At 43.8% G+C, this 8917-nt stretch overlaps 1 protein-coding gene across 6 annotated transcripts in view; it reads left to right on the top strand.

Moving 5' to 3' along the window:
* Positions 1-8917, top strand: part of LOC307114359 (uncharacterized protein) — a 459274-nt gene that overhangs the window by 325745 nt on the left and 124612 nt on the right. The gene's annotated exons all lie outside the window — the stretch shown is intronic.

Raw genomic sequence — 8917 nt, 5'->3', positions numbered from 1 at the left:
ATTGAGCAGTTCTATGACTTAGCAAGATTCATTGGCAGTAGACTTTAAGATATATTGGTATAGAGCAGGACATCCTGGAAAAAGCTTTGGAACTGACATAGGTTTGGTATTGAACCCTAACCTGGTGATTTACTAAGTAGCCTCAGGCATATAACAGCTTCTCTGAGCCCTACTCAGTTTCCTCATCTACAAAACAAAGGAATGGGACATATTGGTCAAGTTGTTATAGGATTAGAGAAAGAGTATGTCATAGGCTTATCTTAGTCTCTGGTCAGTATTAAGAGCTTGGGAAAGAATGGTTATTACTATTAGAATAGATCACAGACAGAAGAGATTGAAAAAAAAAGGATCTCTGGTTGGGAGATTTGTGTAAGAGTCTGAATGAGTTTCTAGGAGGTGCTTGGCAGACAAGTGGCGGTGGGGGTGGCCACGAGGAAAGTGAGCAACTTGCAGGTGATTCGAAGTCAGTCAGAGAAGAGCAGGAGTTGGCTGTGAGCTAGTCATACTACAAGTATGATTCCTGCTGTCAAAGGTCCCAGAGTCTTTTTTCAAATTTTATGCACAAGGAAGAATGAGGGCACAGAGCCCCAAGTGAGACAATGTTGGGTAGAGCGCTGCGTGCACAGAAAACCCGATAGTAAGTCAGAGCTAAAGCAGCTATGGGTTACTGAGCAGCTACTTCACGTCAGGAAGTGTTCTGGAGGCGAACGTGTATTTTCTTACTTAATACTTGTTTTAGAGATCAGGAAACTAAAGTTTGAGGCATTCGATCATTCCTCAAGGACAGAGAGATCTGGTAGATGGCTAAGCTGGAATTCAAACCTGTATTTGTCTGACACCAATGTGTGTGACTATTCCACTGGTATGTAGAGTAGACTATGGATGCTCTAGGAAAGAATTATGTTTGGTCCTAAAGTGTTGGGTGGGGTGTCATAAGGAGGAGGGAACATTTGAAGCACAAGAATGAACATGTATGACCTGCTGGAATGCAGTCCTTTCTGTCTGTGGGGCAATGAGGAAATGAGTATAATAGACCAGTATTACACATTATCTTTTCTCCTGGGGGAAAAAGTAATGTGATTCTTGGTTTTCCAAAATAAAGATCACTACAAAGAAAATATATTTCCAGATAGGCTCCCCCAAAACAATATATGTTCATGCAAAGCAAAATCAGCAATTCACTGAGTTCAAAATTTTACAAAATTGGTGAAGTTTAGGAGTGTTGAATTGCTCTCAGAACTTAGCATTAATTTATGTTCCCTGCTGTCTTCTCTTCGTTGTTACCATTCCTTTCCACTCCCTAGTCCATTAGAATTTATTCCAGTCTTAAAATTCCTTTGAAAATTTTCTTATGGGTCCTCCTCCCCTGTTAGTCTCTCATGTCACCAGTCCTCTGCACACACCACATTCCCTTCCTAGGAAGAGTGGAGTCTCATTACTCACAATAGTTACATTCTGTAAAGTTGTTGGGAACACTGAATTAGTGAATACTATGCCATTGCTCCTAGGGGAAATATAATGTTAGGTTCCTGTGAGCCTCTGGTCACAATGTTTTCATCAAGCAATCAGTAAATAAACTTGCTTTATGTGTATTTCTACTTAATGTTACCTTTTTTAGTATATACTGTTGGTTCACTGACATTGAACTTATGCCTGAACAAAGCTCATCTAACATATGTATTTTCTCCATAAGACACATTGCAGCCTTATTATGTTTACGAATAGACAGCACCTCAGCTCTACCACAGGGAGCCATTCTAAAAGTGAGCCATCAAAAAGCAGAAAAATGAGGCACTAAATCGATTAGGAAAAGAACATTTATTTACAATAAGAGAGCAGAAACCAGGAGGCAAAGCATCACCTTACAGACCATAGTTGGGGATCTGCAGGATGGGAGGTGCCAGTTTTTTACTGCTCTGCCTATGTTGAATGACCAGAGTGTTCTAAGTGTTGATTTTTGGGTTACTAATAAATCTTAGCAGGTAAGTGAATTCACAAATATGGAATCCATGAGCAATGAGGATTAACTGTAGTTAAATGTTTAACAGGATTGAATTATAACATCCTATTTGGCCACTAGGTGCTACCAAACAACCCAAGAGCTATTTCAATGTTGAGTTTCCTTCAAGTTCTTTAAAATGAACCAGGGTTCGACTTGATCAAATTTGTGTTTCCAGCTTTGTAAGACAAGCCAGTAATTTTTTTTAAATTTAAAAACATTAAACATTTATTTTTAATTATAGTTGACATACACTATTATAATGACATTTGTATACCTTACAAAGTGATCACCACATGAAGTCTAGCAACCATCTGTCACTGTACATAGTTATGATGATGTTATTGACTGTATTCCTATACTGAACACTAGATCCCTGTGATTTATTTTGTAACTGGAAGTTTGTGCTTCTTTTTTTTTCTTTACTTTTATTTTTTTAAATTTCTTTATCGATTAAGGTGTTACATATGTGTCTTTATTCCCCCATTACATGCCCCTGTTCCCCTCCCCATTCACCTTTTCCACTCGACCCCCCTCCTCCCTCCCCAGTGGATTTTTGAAAAGTGGGGCGAGTATACTAAGTAGACATTTGGGAGAAAATACGTCCTTTTATTCCTAAATTTCTAGGTTCCAGAAGTCAGGATGTTTCATAGCAAATGTTTACTGTCACTGTCAGCAGTTTGCCAAGTACACACATAAATTCAATTTGCGGAAGCAGTGAAATGGGAAGAACTAAGTACAGGCGGCGAAGGTGCAGGGTAGGGGCCCCCAGATGTCATTGACCAGGAGGATTGAACACAGAGCGTCAAGTGCCAGGAATGACTGTCATTCGGCTGCAAGGGACACTCAGCAGAGGCTCTGCGGGTTGTGTACGAAGATGTCCCTCATAGATTTCGAAAGTCCAGATTCATCCTGAAAGAAAACGTATTTGTTTACCGATTTGCTTGCTGAGTAAAAATGACCTCCACGGACTGTTTTTAGCTGTTTCTCATGGAGGGGCATTCCAGGTGATGGTTTGATGGCCCAAATGTGTTTGGCGAAGAGTAGGTTTGATCTTCTCCAATACCCTTTTTTATCTTCTTGCTTCACAGTCCAGGGTAAAAGTGGCTCCCTAAAATTCACAGCCAATTGCTCTGGAGTGTTTACCTGAGACTGATACAGTACGACCTTGGCCTATTTTCCACGTCACCCCAATCCTTTCCCATGATAGCTATCCCCATGCTGTTCTGTGTATCCACGAAACCAAATGTCACGTGCCTGCTGCCACATGTTTGCATCCCTCCATCAACACATATACATGCACTTGTTTCCATTTTCTGAGCAACTGACTAGGAAAACCCATCCTCTAAGGCAGAGCCTCAGTTCCAACGTTAGAACAGTCCTTTCTAAACTTCTGACGGCACAGCGCCCTCTCCTTTCCCTACGTGACTAGATGCGCTCAGTCCTTCCAGCTCAGAAGTCCTAAGTCTATGAGTGTCATCTGTATCGCTCGTCTGTCATTCATTTTTATTCTTCCAGGCTGTCATCTTACACATATTCATGTAGTGATTTCAGTTTAGTTCATCTGTAGAAGCAGTTATTAACTTCTCTGCTCTTTAGTTTCCTTCTGTAACTAAGAATAGGGGCTCATACTAGGAACTACATGGTAGGGTGGTTGTGAAGACTAAATGAAACAGAAGATAGCCTTGATTAGGGAGTATGCTTAATTCAATTATTAGCCTTTTATGCTTCTTTTTATCTACTACCCCCAGGATAGTAGCATCATAAATGCACAACTTCTATTTCGTGTGGACTTTTCTCAGCTATTTAACATGTACAAATTCAACTACACTCTCTTTTATATGTAATTACAACAGTATAAGATTATATTTCTGCATACATACTAATCACTATTTACACTATATATTGATATGCATCCATTACTGTGGCAGATTATATATAAGAGAGTATCTGTATTGTCCTTTTTGGGCAACCTAAGGGATTCTCATGGGTAACATTAGTTACATATAACTTTCACATGTCATATGAGATTCAACTCCATTACTATGTGCTAGATGCTTTACCTATAATATCTCATTTAATCTGTGAGCTCATTTACTTTGCAGAAAAAGAAATTTAAAGCTCAGGGAGGTTAATCAACTAGCCCAAGGTCACACAGCTACAAAAATAAAGATTTTAAAACCAAAATTGCCTGTAACCGAAGGCTTTGGTTATTCATTCCCATCCTATTGATGGATCTGGGTTGTGGGTAACAGGGATGCCCTCATGTGAGCAGGGGTCAGGGGTCATCAAGGGAGATGGGGATCTGGTCATCACTGAAACGGTGGCCTTGTCATTTGCCCTCAGGGGAGCTTTGTCCGACCTTTATGACCCATCTATTGGAGACTGGGGACAACCCTTTTAGTCTGATCTTCTGGTTCCCTTAGGGACATCTAGCGTGTCCTGCATGTAAATGCAAGCGGTGGCTGGAAGCCAGGCCTTGACTTTGCATCCACCGGCTGATGTAGGCGAGGCTCTGATTTCATCAGCTGGATGTCACTTAATGTTTCTTCTGTTGCTTTCGAGGTGACATCTGCTGACAGCACCTGATGACACTGTTCTAGGTGGAAGGTCCCAAGGGGACCCCGTTCAGGAATATTTTTAGCCCAAATCTAAGCTCTTGATTTGATTTGACTTGAGAGTAACTAGTTGTAAGAGAGCTAGTTCATATCTCAGGACTTCCCCCCTCCCCCAAACACTTTGTTATCCAGATAGACTAGTGATGTGCTGGTTACTGAAATCAATAAACATCCCCTCTGTACTGAGCCCCAGGCATAAGAAGGTCACTAGGACATGACCCTTGCACTCATATATAAACCGTCTATAATAGTCCTTAATAAATTTCACATTACCTTTGTGCTGAGATGGAGTCCTGGTTGCACTTCTGTGTAGTTTGCTCACTGTAAGTTGTTTGTCCATCTACGTTGGTGATGCTTGTCTTGACTAGAGAGGAACAGTGGCCAACATACGGGGCAGGACAGGTGGCAGAATGCTCACTGAGTGAGGAGTTAGGAGACTCAGCTCACATTATCGTTCTGCTTCCTATTTGCTGCGTGACCTGGGACACATAATTAAATCTCTCCAAGCTTTTCTATCTTTAATGCAGATAAGCCTGTTATCTCCCCATGGCCTTGTGTCCTATTTGGTAGTGTTCTTCACAGCTCTGTAAACTGTATGGCATTCTCATTTCATATGAGGTTAAATGTACTGCATTCTACAGAGCCTACATTTTGGAAATCTAGAAATCCATCTTTTTCGTCTATAGTCTTTTTAAAATTCACCAGACTATTAAATTAATGGGACTACTTCATCCCCTCACTCTGGGGTAAATTGGGGTTAATGCTCATATGTCCTGTCTTCTAAAAGCTGGCAATTAGCCCAGTCGGTGTAGCTCAGTGGTTGAGCATCGACCTATGAACCAGGAGGTCACGGTTTGATTCCCAGTCAGGGCGCACGCCCGGGTTGCAGGCTCGATCCCCAGTGCGGGGCGTGCAGGAGGCAGTTGATCACTGATTCTCTCTCATCATTGATGTTTCTATCTCTCTTTCTCCCTCTCCCTTTCTCTCTGAAATATATATATATATGTATATTTAAGCTGGCAATTAGTTAAAATATAGTGAATGAATGCCTGGCACCTAATATGATTACTCTTTCCAAAGTAGAGACTTGAGACAGTTTGAGAAAGGATTTCAGGGCCACCGTTGGGTAAAGAGGGGCCTCCTGCAGAATTGGTGAGATTTCCATGACAGTTCAGTGGCCCATGAGAATTACGGCATGCACTATTTGAAATGTGGGTTATTCCTAGGACAGCTGGACCCACTCTTTATCCTCTGACATCAGGTTCTGGGTGTAGTGTGCTGCTCAACAGCAGCCTTTGATTTCGGAATGTGCTGCCGAAACCATTGGTGAGTGAATGTGAGAGGTAGGAATGTTTTGACCTACTTCCGGGGATCTTTGTTTGATACGAAGTTTATGTCTTCTTAGCAGTGACTGTTATTCAGGATAGAGGGCTTGTCAGCATGAAGATAGCAAGACGCCAGAGAATAATTAACCCATAAAAAAAGTGAATGGCAGAACAGCCATGTTTAACTGAACGGGCTTTGGAGCCAGACTTGGATTTAAATCCTGGCTCTGCCACTAATGAGCTGTGTGATTCTGAGCAAAGTAGTTAAACTTTCTGACTTTTTTTTTCTCTCATCTGTAGAATTGGATACAAATAGTATCCCTGACTAAGGTTGTTGTGAGGAGAAAGTGAAATAATGAATGTAGAATGCTCAAAATTTTGACAACCATCATCCTCCTCATCATTATTATTGCCGCCTTCTTCTTCTTCTTCTTCTTCTTCTTCTTCTTCTTCTTCTTCTTCTTCTTCTTCTTCTTCTTCTTCTTCTTCTTCTTCTTCTTCATCATCATCGTCATATGCCTTGATTTCACCACTTATTCCTGTGGCTCAATTGAGGTCCATATCAATTTTTCCATTTCATCTTAGCTTGCTATCTTCCATATCAAATAACGGCCCACCTTCTCTTTTTAAAAAATCCTTTTGCATCTTTTCAAACTCATCTGAAGCTGACTGCGGAGGGAGGGAGTAGATTATGCCTTTTGAACTCCCCATAGAAAAATGGCCCAAGATCCCACCTAGGTTTTCCAAATTCCCTCAGTGGGGGATGAAACATGGTCCCCAAGGCAGTTGTGATATGGCACCTCGTTGGCTGGGACTTCTCTGCTCCTCCCTCACACTCATCCGAATGGCGCCCTGAGTCCCAGAGAGCGGATGATCCATGCCCTGAGGAACTAGTCTTCTTGGCTACTCTGTGTGCAGACGTGTGCCATTTGCTTACGTATCCCCCCTTCCCTTTTCTCATCGACTCATCCGTGTGTTCACGTATTCATGTTTCTCCAACAGTTACCTTTTCCACGTTATGTGACAGGTTAGGGGTAGAATGAAGAGACTCGATGGCTTTCTAATGTGACACATGGTTTAACGAAGGGTGTTGAAAGGTAACTAGATTATTACCATGCCGTATGATAAAGGCAATAGTGAAGGAAGGATGGAGGCCAGGAAGCATCGAAGAGGAGGACCTGCCCCGTCGCGGAGGAGCCGGGAAGGAACGTGGACTAGTTGATGTGGAAGCCAGGTCTGGTCAGTTAGAGAGCAAGGGTGCAGGCGGTCCAGCCGGGGAGCAGTGTGAATGGAGGATCTACCTCCCGGCTCTCCCCTGGCACCAGCAACCAGCTGCTCTCAGCTGTCTGGCACTTTTATTTTTACTTCCTCTTTTCTTGAGAACTTGACCGAATACCTGAGGCAGTGTGAATCACAGCCACTAGCTACCCTTCGATTCCCTCCCCTGTGGCCTTTGAATCGAACACATGTGTTTTTTCATGCAGAGATGCCTAGAGAGTGTGATGAGCCCAGTCCAGACCCTTGGTGACATGCAATTCTGTGTCCCTTCTTACTTTCAACTGAGACAGGTCACAAATTATACTCGAGACTCCAATCAGAGGCAAAGCGAGATGTCTAGAAGTACATGTATAGCAGGTTGCTCAGGGAGCCACAACCCGGCACACGTGATGAATTTTCAAGCTTCCAAAATTTTTCTCACACCCCCCCCCTCTACCTGGGATGTCCCATCTATACCGTACCCGGATCCCTTCGAGTTTCTGTCTCTCTCTCAGTGTTTTACTTGCCTTATGTTGAAACATTAAGGGACTGTAAGGACTCGAACTAGCTTAGTCATCCCGATAGTGTCAGCCCAGCTGTCGGTCCTCAATGAATCTTGCTGAATGATTCAGCAAACACATCCCAGAGATGCCTTATCTTATTTGAGTCTAGGTGCCTTTTAGTTTAAAGCCATCTGCAAAGTTTTCTTTTGAAACCCCAGAGAAGGTCATGTCCCTTCCAAACAAGCTTTTATCTTGACAGTGTACACGGAGCCGGGGAATCATGTGGGCCCGGCTGTTGGGCAACATGCAAACAGAAAAACTCTGGTGATGGATGGGAGCAAGATTGCCATCAGGTACGTGGACTGGATAAACCAGTCTTTTCGCCGAAGCAAACACAAGCGGGTGGTTAGCGCGCAGAGATGCTGGAGATCCTGTCTGCCTGAAGCAGGACTTCCTCACGGGCTTTTATCTTCTCACAAACCTCCCAGGGCTCTCTGCTGCTTTTTCAGAGAAAAAATGGCCATTTTCAAGTGCCTGGGGTGTGCGTCTGGGCCCAGGTGCCTGGCTCAAGGACGAGTGATTTCAGAGTCTGAGAAGGGGTCTCTCCCAGGCTCCGTGTAGCATGAAATGAGTGTAGCAGAGATTTTCGAGTCGGGAAGGACCGGGTCCTACTCCTGGCTTCACTGAGGCACCTGGGGGTGAGTCCTGTCACCCCTCTGAGCTTCAGGTTCCACATCTGCACGTGGGATTTTCGAGGAAAGGTTTTGGAGAGAATTGCATGTGATGACAGAGGGGTGATGAAGGGAACCTGGTGTGGGCGTGGGCTTGGTGGAGTGAGTTCCCTCTTGCCTGGGAAGCGGGGACGCTGAGGCAGGCGAGAGCTGGGAGAGTCATTTCTGCGAGTGCTGGAGCTGCTGAGGCAGAAGTCATTGCTTCTGCACCACAGGCCGCGTCTTTTGCACCTACTTTTGCCCTTTTTTGGATAGAGGCGAGCGGGGGTCAGTGTCTCCCCCTCCGATAGGCTGTCTCATTTCCCTCTTGCTCTCACCTCAGCTGCCTGAAACCACCAACTCTTCTTTTTCTGAATGGAGCCCCTGTGGCCCCCCCTTCCCACCTCTGTGGTTGTTTGCACCCTCCCCCCAACTCTTGCACCCCTGCCCTGTCCCGCCCCCACCCTGGCTGTTCAGTGACCATTTCCCAAATACCAGGAACTCA

Source organism: Cnephaeus nilssonii (assembly GCF_951640355.1).
Source record: "Cnephaeus nilssonii genome assembly, chromosome: 18".
In the NCBI taxonomy this organism is placed as follows: Eukaryota; Metazoa; Chordata; class Mammalia; order Chiroptera; family Vespertilionidae; genus Cnephaeus; species Cnephaeus nilssonii.
Note: the sequence above shows the minus strand (reverse complement) of the source record. Positions and strands in the feature narration are given on the sequence as shown.